This window comes from Octodon degus, unplaced genomic scaffold (genome assembly GCF_000260255.1).
Source record: "Octodon degus isolate 3935 unplaced genomic scaffold, OctDeg1.0 scaffold00089, whole genome shotgun sequence".
In the NCBI taxonomy this organism is placed as follows: Eukaryota; Metazoa; Chordata; class Mammalia; order Rodentia; family Octodontidae; genus Octodon; species Octodon degus.
In genome coordinates, this window is record NW_004524665.1 from 8,742,062 (window position 1) to 8,760,776 (window position 18,715).

An 18,715-nucleotide genomic window follows, 5' to 3' on the forward strand; every position below is an offset into this window, starting at 1 on the left:
CTTGCCAGGCAGGTGCTTATCCTACTGAGCTATCTCCCTGGGCCCAGATCATACTTACATTTACAGGTTTAAAGATACAAATGAACATCTACATGGCAAGGCACGTAGGGAGAAGCTGGGCCAAAATGCCTGGAGTATGCGACTTCAAGGGGAGAAGTTTATTTTGGCTCATGGTTTCAGAGGTTTTGGTGCCTGGTGGCTGCTCCAGGGCAGGAACATCGTGGTGGAGGAAAGGTGCTCACCTCATGGCAGTCAGGAAGAGAGAGGAAAGAGCCAGAAAGAAAGGGCCTGGGACCAGAGTGTCCTGAGACATGACTGTGCAACTCCATTAAGCTTGGGCTCACCTCCTAAATTACGATTGCCTCCCAATAATGTCACTAAATTATGATTTTATCAATGGTTTAACACATTCTGTTAGGGCCCTTACAATCCAACCACCTTCTAAAAGCCTCATTTGTGAGCTTTCAGAGGACACTTTAAATCTAAACAACAGGTGCCATCCCCAAACTGCCACAGGCAGAAGCTCCATCCCCACAGAGCTGGCCTATGTGCGTCCACCAATATGGAGCTCTCTCAGCATCGCTGCCCTGAGCTGTTACAGCCAACTCCTGGCCCCTTCTGGTCCATTATCCAGAGGCCGGCGGGTGGAGCTAACATTTCCAACCTTCCAATCTGTGTCTTTTTGGTGAAAAGCTGTATTCTAATAAGCCTATCTAGGGCCACCTCATTAGCATAAGTGGATATGAAGGCAGAAGGCTCCCTGGGAATAACATAAGGCATGCTAAAACTCAAATTCAGAGCAGCTCTATGCCAGGACACACAGGTTTTGTTGTTTTGTTTTTTGCTATGAGGAAAGTGCTTGTTCTCACCATGGGAATCAGGACTAACTGACATCATAACGACCTGGAAACCCAACCTCCAGTCTTGCCAAGTCAACACTGTCATGGACTGACCTAGAGACTCAACATTAGGGCCTCCCAGAGAAAGGAGAGACGGGACACAATGCTCTGGAAACAGGAGTGTCTCCACACATGCTGCAGCCCAGACAGGCTTCGTCACATTCAGGTCAAATGCAAAGTATAGTCCCGAGGCGGCCTAACCCTTGTCCCCTGGAAGTCAGCAGGCCACAGTGTCTCTGGCATGTGCACCACTCCTCCAATCATTCACACTCCTGCACACCCCAAGGAACTGTCATATCCCTAAGCACAAGAAGAAGGTGAATGTGAAGAGTACCCTAACCAAAGGTGCTGAAAAAAGGTGATAAGCAAGCTCCCGACAGCAGAACACCCCCAACGGGCTCTCCCAGCTAACAGTGCCCCATGAGGCTGGGTGGTATTTCTGATCATCAGTGAACAACAAACCTATGCTCAGGAATAAACTATGCCCAGGAGAGAAGCTCAGGGCCAGGACCAGCTCCCAGATGTTCCAATGAGTAGCACCATCTCCAGTAGCAGCCCTGACTCCTCTGTGAGCTGGCTCAGCACCGCAGATTTTTAGTCTCTGGTTCATAGTCCCAACCCCTGCTCCAGGGCATGACCCAGGACATCAGTCTGTGGCTCAGGCCCAGGCTTTCATGGATCACAGAGAGGGCATGACCCACCTCTGGTCTCTGGAGGTTCACAATCCTGTAGTGCAGCCAAGATCTAACTCCTCCCAATACCTGCCAGGAGAAGACACAGTCCTGAAAGACAAGTAAGTGCCACACATGGGCAAGTGAGGCCATGTCTTCCACCTTCATTGCAGAGACCAGAGCTGGTGACAGGTCCAGCTGAGGGTCTTCAGTCCCACCCAGGTCAGCTCAGAGTCCATAGCAGACGTGACACATACTAACAGCCTGGGAACACAGCAAGCACCACAGCAATTTAAGCTACATTTTAAAGTGTTGGGGCTACCACAGTGGGGACAGACAGTTCTGGACCACAGATTTACACAAACCAAGGACCATTTAATTACAGGGCAAAGAACACCTTCTGTCAGGATGAACAGACAGGGCACAGCCAGTAAGACAGCTAGCAGTGCTATGAAGCTAGTCTGTAGTTTGCTCTTTACTGCTGCGTGTTTTCAGATATCATATTCCAGAGTGAGTATAATGAAATAAACACTAAGAAGTGCAATTTCCACAGCAACTTTCCTGTGCTGCCGAGTCAGCCCAGGCCCAAGCCATTGGGACTGAGATCTGCTTCCCTGCCCTTCTCCCATGAGCACTGGCTTGAGAAGCCCACTATGGGACCTGGACTGCCCGTCCATAGGGGGCTTTTCATCACCTCAGGGCACACAGCTAGACAAGAAGCTACGGAGCAGGGGCTCCTCTGCACTGTCACAGCAACCTGCCATGAAGTGCTCCCAGCACGCTGGCCACTCAAGCTGGGTTTGTTTCTGTCTTACAAGGGGTTTTAATGTCCTGCCAAGACATACAGCACCTGACGCAGGCTTCTGACAGATACCTATTTGGCTAGAGGTGTCTCCTTCTATTCTTGGTTTGCTGAGACATATTTTAAAATCACATTATGTTTAATTTTATTAATCTTTTTCAATTCAGATTATCAAAAAACTTCCCTTTTACATGGGACTATGGTAAAATTCCCTTATTTATTTCTGGCCAACTTTGAATTTAGGGTAAACTGACTTGGTCAGGTCCAGCTTTTCGAAATGGGGAAAAGACCAAAGTCAACAGATGTGAAGGGATGAGAGCTAGGCCTGAAATTCTTTCTGTTTTGGAGTTGAACAAGTCAGAACCTCTGACTCTGGCCCCATGTTTCAGCCTCACTGCTGCCTTCAACCTTCTGTGTTTTGTCACAAACGTAAGAGAGCCAGATACACCGGGAATGCACCCCGCTGGGCAGAGGTGGGACCTGCCCTGGGCGTGGCTGCACTGACTGCTCCTCCGTTCTCAGGTCGTGGTCTGGAGACACAGGGCTGATGAAGCTTATGGGTGTTGGTCAGCACTAATTCAAAGGTTGTAGAGTGGCCAATCTTCTTATCCATTTTTTTCCCCCTTTGTTTTTTCTTATCCACTTTTTTTTTTTTAACACACTTTATTTTAGAGTTGTGGGTTCACAGAATAAAAACAGGGCAGAGCCCCAGCGCACACTGTACCTCTCAGGTGACACGTGGGTCCTTCAGGCTAGCCTTGATGCAAATCTCCTGGGAGCTCCTGACACCCTTCTCAGTCCTAGCACCCTACCCAAGAACCCACAGGATGAGCAGTCGTTGTGTTCCCTTGGCCTAGAGTCTCTCTCACTTCCAATGGCTCTGATGACCTTGCAGGTAGAGCCTACAGGGTAGCTCAGGCTTGACAAAATGTCCTGAGTGGGGTACATCTGCTGTTCCTCGAAGGAGGCTCCCTCATGTATTTACTCCTCTTCTATGTTACATTCTTTGGAGAACACCATTGTGTGGGGGTCACACTTGCAGACTGGCATGTACTGTCCTTACCTGTATCCTCCTGAGTACTGAAGAGGGCGCTCCCTGGTCAGGGAGCTGAAGCTCGGGCAAGCCTGCCTGCAAGAGGTTGTGCCAGTTCAGTTTTGTACTCAGGTACTCTGCTGTGCCTCCATGAAGGAGGCAAATCTACTGTAGGTCTACAGGAAAAGCATCTACACAGATGGAGCTAGTTTTGTAGTAATGAGGATGACAGGTATTTCCTCTCTATCCTGTTAACTAAAAACTCGACTGCCAGTGCAAATCTGATGGAGAACTTGCTAGAAACACATAAAAAGCATAAGGTTTCCCTCGCAAATGCACCATTTTGCTGCTCGGTCAGGCCCATCCTTGCTTCCTGTTGTATTGGTAACAAGGAAAGAGTGGTCTGAGGTGACAGAAGTCTCCCAGACCAGGGCACCTCCTGCATGTGGGCTGTGGACGAAGCAGGCAGCACCTCCCTGTCACTGTGAAGGGACCCATATGCTCTGAGAAGAGGTGAGGAGGTGCTCACTGGAGGCTGGACGCAGGGCACAGACAGGCTTCAATGCCTGAGGGCTGATGGAAGCCAAAACCTAGCAATGAGCAAGTCCGGGACTCTTGACGAGTATTTGTGCTGCAGTGCGCGTGGATACGTTATTAAAATAGAAGAAGGAAGCACGTGAAAGTTAGGTTAGTGTTTATACCAAGGATCAAAACTTCCTCTTGTCTGGTAAAAAATGACTTGCCTTGCCTCAGCAAAGACAGGAGAACAAATGGCCTGTTCCTGCCTGAATAAAGACTCAAGGACTCCCCTTCGGCCCAGAGCCCTGGGCCACCCCCGAATCAGCCATGTGGGCTTTCTCATCCCTGATCCAGCTGTGGCAGCATGATGAGTGGGGCCCAAAGCCTCCTTCGTAGTGTGCAAGTCAGTGTGGCCTCAGTGGAGTGGCCACACTGCCCCACAAGCCAGAGCAAAGCCAGGCTGCCCTGCGCCTGCGCCAAGTGACCAGTGGTACAGTTCTGGCACTGCGATGCCCTGGTTCAGCAGACTGTAGCATATGTCTCAGGGATGGACATGACTGAGATCGGGCAGCCCAGCACTTAGACCCCCTCAGTGGGACCTGCTCCCTGCCCAACCTCCTCGGCCAAGTGGCCACCGTAGCTCCTCACCCTGCAGCCCACATGCAGGCGCATCCCAGGGACCTGCCAACACCAGGCTCATGCTCACACCCTCCACACGCCGGCCACCCACCTGCCAACTCCTCCCCATGAATTTCACTAATAGTTCTGAGTGCACCAATCCATTATGGTCTGCCTTTCTAGCCATGCAGGTTACTGAAAAATATCAAAATTCTATAATAAAGTTTGTGTCTGACCATTAATAGGAATAAAACTTTAATGAGCCAGTATGGCGAGTTCTTCAGGCATGCCCAATAGTGAGTGCTCAGTGTGTATTTATTGGAGAAAATGAACATGGAAGAAAGATTTTCTTTCCCTAAGCAACATTTTCCCTTCAGGGTAATCAGGCAGACCTGAAATGTCAAGGCCAACCTATGACATAATCTTCGTGTCCATCCCCTAAGAATCAAAAGAAACTCTAGCTGCTAGTTTAGAGCCTCACAGGTGTGAAAGAATGCATTCTAAAGGAGGCTCTGATCCCAACAGATGAAGGGTGGTAAAAGAAAACCCCTCAGACTAAGGTCCACTCCCTGGGGCCAGAGTGTTTGGATCTTGCACTCAACAAATACTGGAGAAAGAAATCTCTTCAGATGACCAGTAAACACAGAATAGTCCGGACTGCGATATTTACGAATCAGTATTCATCTGAGTGTGCTAATGGGGCTGCATCTGCCACATACATGCTGAGCCCAGCTGCCCTCCACCGCCAGTGGAATCCGTCACAGGCAGACAAGATAATGCGGGGAAAACGCATGGACTCCCCAGACTCCAGGATGTCCAGCTCGCCTCACAGTACTGCCCTGTATTCATGGAAAAATCAAAACTCAGTGCTGAAGCACAAGCAATCCCCACACAGTCCCAGGAGCAGGGGCTATCTGCACTTGTGCAGACACCATGGCACCGGGGTGTTCTCTAGAAAACAGAGGCAGGAAGGGTGCACAGAGCAGGCATGGAGGACAACCTCGGAATCTGAAGGGAGCCAGAGTGGCTGCTCTAGAACTGGCCTCTTTTTTTTTTCATACCTGTTTGAAAATTTTCAAAACCAAAATTTTTTCAAGTGCTTGCAAGAATAGAGACCAGCTCCTGCCTTCAATTCAGTGCTGTCTTAACTCAGTCCCTGTTCCTACCAGCCTTCAGCACATCACCAGCCCACCTACAGGCTCGCATCACCTGGAGAGCAGGCAGACCTTAAACGTCAGGGGGTGAAAGCAGGGCACGAAGTGCAGGCCTAGTCAGCCCATGAATGTGGTAGGCAGCCAAGCCCTCCTCTCAGACAGGCTGGTGATGTCTGCTGCCATTCATGGCCAGACCCGGGGCCCAAGTCTCCCTTGTTTACTCTGCATCCTGGCCTGCCAGGCCACTGGGGTGAAATGTGCAGACAGCCTCCACCAGACCCTGAGCGCAAGGCTGAAGCTGTAGGAAGAAGAAGGTGGGCAGGCCTGAGCCACAGAGAGCCAGGAGCAGCAGGTAGCTCAGGACTCTCCTTTGGGAAAGTAAAAAAGTAGAAAAACAGCAGAATCCAGATCCATACCAGGGAACTGGAGGAGGAAAAGCCACCAGCAAGGCTGGCCACAAACCCCAGGAGCAGTACTTGGAAAAGGTGGGGCGATAGCAGACAAGGTGCTGCCTGAGGATGGAGGGGGCCATCCTGTCCCTAGGGACATTAAGCATACTGCTGGGCATGTGGTTGAGCAGCATCCTGGGTTCTGAAACCCTGGTTCGCAGGAGGAACAAGTGGCACAGGCTCAGGGGCAGTGAGGCCTGGCAGTAGCAACGTGTGAGCAAGGGGAGAAGAAGACAGGAACCTGAGAGCACACGACACCAAAGCTGCTGGTCCTGAGCTACCCACCCACTCACCACGGGAGAGCACACAGTACCTCCAGATCTTTGATCACTGGTTCTCCCAGGAAAAAACAGATCAAAATGCTCAGAATTTGTGTCATGGGTTTGAAGTACACATTCTGAGCATTTCACATGAGCTCTGTGTCAGTTTACCCTGTTCCTTGCCAGTTTATCAGCTCCACACACTGTCCAGCACTTCTCACAGCACTCCTTTCTTAAGTGTCATATTTTACCATTATTTTTAGTGCAAGCTTGCGATACAGAATGGCCACGTTCCTTGTGGAGAGGTGGTGCACACACATAGCACACCTTCATTCTTTCTGCTCTCAGCTGCTGCCCCATCTCCCCCTTAAATGCCTCCATCCCCAGGCAGGCTCTGGCCTTCTGAAATGCACATGTGCTTAGCAAGCTGCTAAAGGAAGCTGGAGCTTCACGCTCGGTGACACACGCTCCGCGAGGTCTGGTCTTTAGGAGCCCACTACATCAAGACAGATGGGGAGCACATGACCTGCACTTCCTTCTGGCTGCTGTGCCCCTCCTCACCAGACTACATGGAGGGTCTTTATCTCCTGATGTGGCCCTCACGTGGAAGACAAGACCATGCCTTGCACTGCTGCTCAGAAAAACATCTACATGCAGGCCGCACATCCTCCAGTTAAGCTGGATGCCCTGCTTTAATGTCTCATCTCCAGACATACAGAAGCCCTGTGTACCTTTGGTCAAGCACCTTGGGTTGACCAAGGCAAGGTCTGCCCCCTGGGTCACAAGCCTCAGAGGAACGGTGCACGAGATACCGTTACTCTGTCCTCAGCACCCAGCATCTTCCCTGTGAAGATGTTACCTGAGACCCCAGGCCAACCTGCCAGAACCAGTGGGGGACAACAATGTAAGATAGACCACGCATATGTGACGAGATACTCTTAGGAAGTGGTCTGGGGCCCATCCTCCCAGTGGCTCACCTGAGGCAGACATAACAGGCATTGAATCACAATCCTGCTCCCTACAACAAGCTGTCATCTGAAGGCCCTGCAGCACCGGTGTACCCACACTTGGCTCTCCTTGCCGTGGAAAGCCACCAGGCTCTGTTGATCTGCCAGCCACCTAACAGGAAAGCATCCCAGTGGTCTAACCCCAGGCCATCATGTTCCAGCAGGCCCTGAGCCAGAGGTTGCTGCCAAGGGAGAGGACAGCAGGCTGGCTTGGGGCTCAAAAGAGCACCTGGCCAGAGGACCTGGAACCAACCAGGCTTCCTCTGCTCCACACAGACAGAAGCTCCTGCCCTTGGGTCTGTCCCAACTCCCACACAGTACAGCCCAGGTTTCACCCAAGACCTCACTAACCTAGAGGGGGAGTCACCAAATGTGAACAGACTTCCGGGCAGCACCGGCCCTGTATGCTGCCAGGGTATCTCGGGCCTCACCTCAAATGCACACCCCCTACCTTCTGGCCAGGGGCAAACTTGAGGAACAAGAGGGACTTCTGCCAGGAGCCAGTGTCTGTGTCATCAGCCCTGAAAGCTTTCACGCAGCTTTATTTTCCATAACTTTTTTACTAACTGTAAATAAATAGCACTTATTTCAATTAAATCTATTTCCCAATTTTTGAAAAAATGTAATTATTTTTAAGAAGGGCAAGCACAAGGAACACCGTCCAAATTCCCTGGCACAGAGCCTGTTATCCTGCAGCTAGCCGCTGCCTTGTACTCCAGGACCTGCTCTCGCAGCTCATGGCTGCTCATAACCCAAGGTACAAATGCACGTTCAGGACAATCACGTCCCTAGCCCTCCCACAGAGAGTCCGGCAGCACAGCTCACCAGCTGACAAAACTTGTTTTTCTGGGTCTGCTGCTTGGCTCTGAAAGATCTGAAGACACCAACACCACACTTCGTCCCATACGGTATAGCTGCCCTCTAAACCGCAAGTCCCCCAGCCAGGGCCAACGAAAGCATAACACTATTCCTTTTATACAACATCAACTTCAAGTTTCTAAAAATACACCCATTCACTGCACTGTGTCCTATTTTAGTCTTCTAAGACAGAGCTTACCCTCAGGAGAAGCAATTTGCTGTGGGTGTGAACAAGGCTAGTATCACTGATGGGACAGAGGTGTCAGCTGGGAGGTGACTGTGAAATCAAAGGCAGGAGCCACTCCTGAGCACTCCTTATGTCACATTAACAATGGGGTCCAGTCATCACGGTCCACATCTGCCTGAGGCCTGAGAAGGGCACCACCTATGAATGGCGGGTTCCCAGACTACCACGGAGCACACAGGGCTGCTCAAGAGCCACTGCACCACAGATAGCAAGTTGGAGCTGGGGCGCAAATGCTCCCACTTTCCCTTCGTGCAGCACGCATGCCAAGCGCATCTCTTAGGCTTGAGCAGAAATTTAATGGTAAATTGACGAGCACAAGGGTAAAGGCAGAGCAACGAGGATGCTCCTGCTCCCAAGGGCTCGCTGATCCCACTGCCATGGAGGGCAAATGTGGCCGTGCGGGTCACTGCCCCCCTGCTTCTCTGCCAAAGGACGGACACCGCTGCCATGCCACCCCAGGAAACAGCAGGCCTCTTCCAAGCAGTTATACACCAAAGCATCACCTTCTGCTGATGCCCGAGACAGAAGCCAGGATCCTGCATATACTGGGTAGAAGCCCTACCACCCAACTCCACCCAAAGTCCCCCAAAGCTTCTTCTAACATCATTTGGATATGTCCCTGACAGTTCGCATGCTTGTAGTCCCCAAAATCACATGATGAATTGGAGACAGAACCTCTGGGAGGTCGTAGGGTTAAATAGGGTTACGAGGCCCACGCTGGCGTTGGTGGCTTTTTATGCAAGAAGAGCCCTGAGCTGGCACACTGGCTCCATCTTGCCACGGGACACTCTGCCATGCTACAACACAGCAAGCTTGCCCTTACAGATGCCTGCACCCTGTGCTGGCCTTTCTAGCCCCCAGAGGTACGAGCTGACTAAACTTCCACTCTAGGTTATCCAACTGACTTCATTCAATGGCAGCAAGAGAAGAAAAGACAATTTCTGAATTTTGAGAGCTTTATACTTCTAAAAATAGAAATACCCAGTCTTAGACTGTAATTTTCAGTTTCACATGGGAGTTACTTTTAACTTAAAAATGAGAGTAAATATAAAATCAGGCTGCTGCTGCCCCTCCACACACACACCCCTCTACTAAGCCTGCAATGGCAAACCTCTCAGAGCCATCAGTGCTACAGCGAGCACTGTGGCACACATGCTACGGGCTCCCCACACGTCCAGCTTTCTCCATCAGCAGGCCCCGGGGTGGTTTCACCTGCCCCAATTTCCTGAGGAGAAGCCCACTGGCTCAGGCGCCCAGGGCCGCCCCTCTCTATACTTCCCAGCAAGCTCCTGCGCAGCAGGCAGAGGCCAGGCAGTGTGGAGGCTTGATGCCATTCCTGTTGCGCTTCACAATGGCGCCGAGTTTGGGACACAGCTGCACTCTGAGCTGGGAATGCTGACACACACTGTAATCCCAGCACTCTGAGAGGCCAAGGCAGAAGGGCACCAACTTCGACCTAGCCTGGGCAACAGAGAGAGGCCCTATCTCAAAATTAGAAACATAAGATTAAAAAAAACAAAAGGCCGAGTATCTTAGTGCAAAGATCCTGGGTTCAATCCCTAATACTGCAAAAGAAAAAATAAAAAGTACAACCAGAGAAACAGACAGACAGACAGACAGAAACAGAGACAGAGACAGCCGGAGAGGGAGAGGGAGAGGGAAAGGGAGAGAGAGGGAGAAGAAGCAGGAGAAGGAGGGAGAGGGAGGGAGAAGGAGGGAGAGGGAGGGAGAGCGGGAGGGACAGGCACAATCTTTCACAGCTTTTCACCATAAAAGAAAAGCTGGGATCAGGAAGACTGGGATCCATGCACCTTGTACAAAATCTCAATATAAAAGTACAGCACTTGAAGAAAATCCCATATTCACACTTTGGAAAACACAAATCCAACTCATGCTTAAAATACCTGAACCACATTCAGACCTTTAGTTTCTGAATACTGTAGGGTTTAATTGATAAGAACTCCTATCTCTCACTTTAAGAACAGAGAAAAGATAATTATAGCCTAAAGCCTCCTCTGATATTACATGTAGAGGTAAAACACGAAAGAAAGAACAAGACAACCCTAGTTGTCTTTCTCTAGGAAGGCAGAAACTGAAGAAAGCATTCTGAGCAGGGGTGATAAGACCCAGTTGGTACCAGGCCCAAGTTACCAGCACTGGGCATAGGAACCTGAGGCACCTTCTTGTCTGGATGGGCAGGAGCTGGAACAGAGACCCCAAGGAAGGACGAAACTCTTGAAGGCCATGCACTCTAGGCAAGGGGCCTAAAGAACTAAACCCATCTTGGTAGGAAGACACAAAAAGGTTGTTCAGATTAACTACTGGGGAAAAAATGGGATCCCAGGTTTTTGTGGATGTGGCCTCCAGGTCCATCCTTTATGGAGTTCTAGAATCTTAGGCCAGGACATGGGAAACCCTCCAGTGCCAGGAAAACGAAGAACAATGGCTCTTCAGGGATACATTCACAATTCAGGGCACATAAGACCCAAGCACAAGTGTGTAGGAGAGATCTGCTGAAGAGTTCACCACGAAAATTTTCCGACAGAGCTGGGTAGGTGGATGTGCCTGAAGACACCGGCAGTGCAGGAAACTAAGCCCCTGGGCTCACAAGCTTGAGGCCATCCTGGGCAACTGGGTGATAACCAATTTCAAAATAAAAAAATAAAAAAGGACTGTGGATATAGCTCAGAGGCAGCACTTGCCTAACAGTAGGAGATCCTGGGTTTAGTCCTCAGCATCATTAAAAACAAATAAACAAACAAAAGCAACTTATAAATGATAGATTGAAACCCCCCCATCAAGGGTCAGTAAATACAATACAACAGAAGTAATATAAAATATCTGATTTTTAACAGATATGGAAAAGACTTTTAAAAAATGCACTTTTTAAAAAACTAAGAAACTAAATTTTAAAAAGTATAATGAAGGAAGAGAATTTGGAAAACACAAAAACAGTAAGCTTCATAAAGAAGAAAAGAAAATTCTAGGGGGGCAGGGAGATAGCTCAGTACAATAAGCGCTTGCCTGGCAAGTACAAGGGCCTGAGTTCAATCCCTAGTTCCGGGGGCGAGGGGTAAGATATAGGTGAAGAGAGAGGCAGTAAACTCAATGACAGACTTAAGTAACTGGAATGTAGCACTAAATGCAGGCATACATTTACACATAATTAAATTTAAAAACAAAAAAGGGCTAGCCAAATAGCTCAGTGGATTAAAGCACCTGCAAGCAGGCGCAGGGTAGGGGGTTTGATTCCCTGGCCCACTGTGCTGGCCCCACCCCTGGGGCGTGCTGAGACAGCAATTGAGACTGGGCATGGTGGAGCATGCCTATAATTTCAGCTCTTGGGAGGCTGTAAACAGGAGAATCAATAAAAGTCTGATCTAGTAGTGAGACCCTGAACACCCTGTAGACCCCTCCCTAAAATACAGAAAAAAAAAGCAATGACAGAAACTAGGATAAATGAATGAAATGGCTCAAAATAGAGCATGGTTTTGGTAGGAGTTCCATATGTAAAAATTAGAGAAAAAGCATAAAATGTAATATTCAAGTAGATAACTGGCTTGATGCCAAAGTCATGAGATTAAAAAGGCATACCAAGTCCCAAGTGGGACAAACAAGTACAAACTTCCTTCTAGAACCAAGGCAATGAACATGGAAAAACCAGCATGGGAAAAGGCCTTGAGGATAAGATGGGAAAGTCAGATTCCTGAAAAGCAAGGACAGCAGTCTGACATCTCATTTCTCTCAGCAACAAAAGCAGTCAGAAGACAATAAAACAGCATCAAACTGTCAAAAGAGGCCATTCTATGAAGAGACGGAACCTGAGTGGTTGCTGCTGCATTGCTGAGCTCAAGCAGCAGTCAACTCCATGTAGAACCTGGGAGCAGGAGATTCGGTATCGGATCTCTTCTGTCATCCCTCTCCTAGTTTTTTTCACTGTCAGCAACTTTATCTTCAAACACGATGGCTAGCAATGTTACCAAAGAGACAGATCCTCGCTCCGTGAATTCCCGAGTGTTCATTGGGAATCTGAACACTCTCGTGAAGAAATCTGATGTGGAGGCCATCTTCTCAAAGTACAATGAAATTGTGGGTTGCTCCATTCATAAGGTGCCTTTGTCCAGTATGTTAATAAGAGAAATGCCCGCCTGCTGCAGCTGGAGAGGATGGCAGGATGACTGCTGGCCAGGTGTTAGATATTAATCTGGCTAAAGAGCCAGAAGTGAGCAGAGGAAAAGCCGGTGTTGAACAATCTGCAGCAGAGACGTCCGGGTTGGCCCCAGAACACCCTGCTCCGTCCCCTCTACCCGGCTCCTCTTCTGACTTGGACTGGGACTTTCAGCGTGATTATTATGACAGGATGAACAGTTACCCAGCATGTGTTCCTCCTCCTCCTCCTCCTCCTATTGCTCAGGCTGTGGTGCCCTCAAAATGCCAGCATGCATCAGGAAACACCTCCTGAAGAGGCAAAAGTGGCTTCAATTCTAAGAGTGGCCAGTGGGGATCTTCATCCAAATCTGGAAAGTTGAAAGGTGACGACCTTCAGGCCATTAAGAAGGAGCTGACCCAGATAAAACCAAAAGTGGACTCTTTACTGGAAATAGAGCAAACAAGCAGTGGAGAGGAAGAACGATAAGACTGAAGAGGAGCAGGCCACCACCTCCCAGAAGAAAGATGAGATTAATGTGAAGATGGGGTCTGAGGGTGCTGCGGATGATTCTGCTGAGGAGGGGGGATCTATTGGATGATGATGAAAATGAAGATGGGGTGGAGGACCAGCTGGAGTTGATCAAGGATGATGAAAAAGAGGCTGAGGAAGGAGAGGATGACAGAGACTGTGCCAATGGTGAGGATGACTCTTATGCATATAGTTGGGTTTAGAAAGTCTTGTCCATTATTTCTTTATCTAGGTGCCTGTCTTAGATCAAAACTTCACCAGATCCTTTCCCCTAGTATCTTCAGCACACGCTCACTGTTCTCCCTGTGTCCTACCATGTTCATAACTGCCCTGCACCTAGTACCATTTACAATTCTTTTGATGCTCCTAGTAGTTTTGTTAAGTCTTCTCCTGTAAATTTTGCTTTTTAATTTTGATGCCTCTTTATGACTTAACAATAAAAAGGTTGTACGGTTTTTATCAGCTGTCTCCACAATAATCTCTCATTATGCAGGCAGTATGGTTATTTCCATTTATACATGATTTCAGTAGTTGCTTCCCTAACTGCAAAAGCAGTCTTATTTAGTGTAGCACCTGAAAGCAGCTTTGGCTTAAGAGTTAGGTATATCACTTCACATCAAGTACTTTGTGGGGCTGTTAAACACAAATGTAACACTGTGTTTTTGTGAATGAGAGCACTTCAAATGCATCCTCTAGAAAACTTAGTGTAACAGTCTTTGTTTTCTAACAAAAAAAAATTGATACTATGGGTTATTTTTTGTGAACACCTAATGTTAGGGGATCTTTTTTCTCAAAATAAATAAGCCCTTATTAAACCAGGGGGAAAAAACTGTCAAAAGAAAGACACACCCGCCTCTTTCTATACCCAGCTAAGCTAGCATATAATAAAAAGAAAAGAAAAAGACATTTTCAGATAAACAACAAAACCTGAGTGTTTACTATTCAGAACCTGTTGGTATAGTATCAAAAATTACTTAGAAATTTAAAAAATCACATCCAAAGTGAAGAAGATGACACAGCAATGCTTAAGTAAAACAGGAATGAACATATGAGTAAATATGGGTAACTTCTAAAAACTAAATTAATATAAAATTTGATATAGCTACCAAGACTTCTTTCATTATGTAGAATATACTCTATTCACACTTCTGCTGTACACTGTGTGTGCGTGTGTAAAACACATTGTTGATTTCCTCTTAAGAACAATTTAAGTTCCCAAAATAAAAGATGTTTAACTGTTAGAAAATTCAGGGTAAAATTAGTAGTTCATTTACAAATAGTGATGTGGGGTTTTGGACATGGGTTTTGAGCTCTGCTTCTAAGAGCTCATCGTCTTCCCTTTGTTCTGATTTCTTTATTCTGACATGGTCTCTATTAATGAAATAAGAAGAAACCTCAGTTGCCCTTGTAACTACACTGACACCAACCGCCCATCTTGGCTTATTACAAACAGGAGGAGGCTGCTGGGATGTGGGCCTTAACTGCAAAACTGCAGAAGCAGCTTAGTATGCTTAAAAACAGAGCAACAGCTCATCAATCCTACTTGGAAACAAAAGCCACCCAGAGAAGACCGACAGCAGTCACTGGGCTATTCCCAATGTGTACTACTTAACACTCAATTTGCATGCCAGAGAGCCCTTCCTTGAAACAAGCCACGCTTGTGCAAAGGCAGTGCCTTCTGAAAAGTGATCAGCAGAAAAAGCTTATCCACAGCCACAGAATTAGTTGAAAGTAACCAGCTCTTGGAGCAGGATAAACCACTCTACGCAAATACTCTCACAAAGACTCTCTATTAATGCAAATATTATGCTTGCCTTTTATTTTAATGCAAACGGCATCTGTTTTGCACAGTCCCTGCCATTACTTTGTAGTCTGTGCTATGAGGCCCAACTGAGTTCCAGCTGCATTTTACTGTTGGGAGCAAATTTCCAGAGCTACAGAGGGCACAAAGCAGTCCTCCAGAGAGAAAATGAACAAGCAGGCTCCTTGGGCTTCGAGAACACTGCTTCTCTTTCTAGGCAAGAGAGAAACAAATTCAAGAATAAATTTCAGAATTTACTTCAGTAGAGGCTTGGATTTATATGTAAAATTTCTCTTCTTTTAAAAGTTTACTTAGGAAAAAAATTACAATTGCTTCTTCTAAATTCCTTTGCAGAGGAAAAGTATATTCAGAAGGACACACGGGTTGAAAAATAAAAACTAGGTGGCAGCAGGCAGAGCACCTGGCCTGGCCAAGGCTGCCAGCCACACTCCCCTCTTCTGGGGGACAGGATGCCAACCTCTCCCTGTCAGCACTGACCTCTAAGAGGTCTCCACTATCATTTCTCTGCCTGCTTCTAAATGGAGAGCTCCCAACAGTGATAAAATCTTCCGGTTTGTCTGTAGGTGGTGTTTTGTTTCTGTTTTATCCACGGCTTTGCAAAAAGACCATGTCTGGACACTAGATTGGCAGGTGGACAAATCAATCTAAATATGAGGAAACTGATTAATATGAAGGAAATGACCTGAGGTTCTTCTGGTTTCAAATGTGCTCAACAGGCTGATTTCAAAGCACTATTACCACTGACATCAACATTTCATTTCCAGGAACGCAGACATACCACCACCACGCTATCTATTGGACCGTGTGCCATGCGGGATGCACTCACAGGGGAAGAACCTGCCACACTCAGAAGGTCCCAAAATGAATGCCTCTTCTCACACAAGCCGGCCCACACTAACCCCAAGCATCCATTTAGCCCATCCTGTGCACAAATAACAGGCAAGGCACTCTCATACCTCTACTGACCATTTCTCCACTAATTTCACTTCCAGGTGACTGGCTGCCCCACAGATGCGCTGACCATCTCAGGCTTTTCTCCTCTTTCTCTCATCCATGCAGAAGCGGCCTTCCTTTTCATAGAACGGTCTTAGGGTATCATTATATGATGGGTAACATTTCCTTGAAGACACAGACAGACTAGTGAACAGAATGATAAAGCAATACAGACTCAGACACAAGGCCAGTGGGTGAACCCTACACTCAAAGCCTTTTCCACTGAGGTCGTTTGCAGGGCTCCTAGCTATTTCTCTAGAACTTTCAAGGCCTCTAAGTACTACCTCTGAGCGGCCACACACCAGACCAAGAGTAGGGAGGGAAGAAAAGAAAAACATGATCCATGTTCCGATTTGAAGGAATGCCTAAGAATAAAGAAAACTCCAAAGTAATGCTTGAGTGACTACACTCTTGAAGGGAGGGAAAGGGTAATGGCACACGAGTGCCCCAAGTACCAACCAGAAACAACCTGCAATTTACCCTGGTGGGAGATGTCACCATACCTCACCTCAAATGACTCCAACAGACTTTGCAGACACACACCCACCACACATGCACACACATACACAGCATAAAGAAAGACAACGCAATGGGAACAAAACCCACATGCTGTAGAAAAAGAACCCCAGATGCTACAGACCAGCTGTTGCTATGGCTGAAGTTCCACATTGTCCCCGAAGGTAAATGCAGGGCTTTTGGAAGGTGACTGGATCATGAGGATGCTGCACTTACCAGTGCTCCATCTGCAGATCAGCTCGCAGCCAAAAGGGCTCCTTGGAGGCAGGGCCTGGCTGGATGCTGCAGGCCCTGGGCACCCAGCCTGGGAGGGCACAGCTCCCTCCAGCCCCGCCCTCCTCTCTGCTTCCTGGCTGCCCTGAGGTGAGCAGCCTTTTCTGCCATGCTCTTCCACCATGATATTCCTGCTCTGGAGCCCACTGCCAGTGGACTACATTCCCTCAGCAAAGAGCCAAAGTAAACCTCTCCTCTTTGAAGCTGCAAGTATCAGGTATTTTGTCCTAGTGACAGGAAGCCTGACCAGTCCACCTGCTCTATCCTATGGTCAGTAAACAATACTTTCAGAGCAGAAAGTTGGTGACATTCTAGTAATAACAAAAGATAAATACAATTTAAGATTCTGTAGTGGATTAAGACACAAAACATTAAAAAGAACAAAGATTTTAAGATTTAAGAAGAATTTTAGCAAAAAATTTTAGCAAAAAATTAGAAACTTAAAAAAAGAACCCTAAAATTAAAATACTGAATAGTCTAAATTAATGGCCCAGTTATTTAACAGATGAGACACAGCTAAAGCAAGGGAGGGTTAGGAAGGCTGGTCATAGGCGCGCCCACAACAGGCCAGCAAGGGAGGGCGGAGAGACAGCTGGCAGGGCGACAGGCGGGCGCTGGGGCAGGGTGTCTGCTGACCGGAGCAGCGGCTCTGAGGGCAGTAAAGAGCAGTATGACAAGTGCGCTCCGGTCTCTGTCGGCTTGGGCTTCTTGGGGTTCTCTATTGTGTCTAATTTTTCAGTATTTTTTTCTCTTTACAATAAAAAGAAAGTGAACAGGTACATCTTATTGAAAAATGCCATTCAGAATTTTCCTAAATTGATGAAGGATAACAAGCAAAATTTTTGAAAACCAAAATGGCCATGAAATTAGGAGGGTTGACTACTCTCAAAGGACAGCCAGTACAACTGCTGGCTACTTCGCTCCAGAAAGACATAAGCCAGGGAACAATGAAGTTAGATCGTGCGACATGCACAACAACACCGCCTGAGCACACTGCTACAAGTTAACCCTAATCCAGCATGAGCTATCAGATGTGAAAGTGAAATAAAGGCATTCTCCAAAAAAAACAGACAATATGTTCTCAAAAACCCCTTTACAGTCACTCTCAGATATAAGACCGAGATGGAAGGCCAGCAGACAGGTCTCCACGTGCAGATAAACCAGAAGGGATGTTGACTTGGTGGCAATGTGCAGGTCAGAACCTACTAGCCAGTGGCACAGGACACGGGACCAGGGTCAGCCACACTGCACAGGAAAGTATAAACCACAAAGACCAGCCTAAATACGCACTGAAACTTACATTTACAAGTATAAAGAATAAAGCTCTAAAAGCACACTTTCAAATACTTACAAATAAGCAAAAGGAAGTTGGTATAACTATATTAATATCAAAATACCTTTGGTAAAGATATGAATAAAGGTAATAAAGCTATTTTATTTTTTATTTTTATTTTTATATAAGGGTATTTTGACCAAAATATAATTAAGCTACAAATCAGTAAGAGAAAAGAATTACAAAACCTGTGTATGTAAAACGTAGTTATGAATAACAATGGACATATAGGGCCTAACCAGAGAGACTGCTCTGCACCAAACACTGAAGGTCATAAAGTGAATAACACACTGCCTGTTTCTATAGTTAAAACACACAGGATAGACTCAGGACTATTGATGAAGTTGAAAAACTGCTAGAAAAAAAACTATCAATACTGACACAAGATAGAGAAGACTTAAGCAGTCTAATAACTTCTAAGACATATGATCTAAAAATTAAACATATCCCACAAAGAAAACTCCATTTATAGAGGTTTCATAGGAAACTTCTACCATGCTTTCAATTAAGAAATAATTTCAATCTTATACAGTGTCATCCTTTAAAAAAGACTCAGCTTTCTTCATAGAATAGCATTTCCTTG

The 18,715-nt window shown here is 47.1% G+C and overlaps 1 protein-coding gene and 1 pseudogene across 12 annotated transcripts in view; one reads left to right on the top strand and one right to left on the bottom strand.

Annotated features, from left to right (window-relative positions):
* Nucleotides 1-18,715, bottom strand: part of Hdac4 (histone deacetylase 4) — a 255,289-nt gene that overhangs the window by 120,732 nt on the left and 115,842 nt on the right. Inside the window, exon 1 of one of the 12 annotated variants that reach the window (XM_023722251.1) lies at nt 1,661-1,752. The exons of the other annotated variants lie outside the window; for them this stretch is intronic. The gene's annotated coding sequence lies outside the window, so the exon portion shown is untranslated. Of the gene's footprint in view, nt 1-1,660; nt 1,753-18,715 lie in introns of those variants that run through there. 12 annotated transcript variants of the gene reach the window in all.
* On the top strand, nt 12,469-13,398 carry LOC105742991 (annotated as a pseudogene).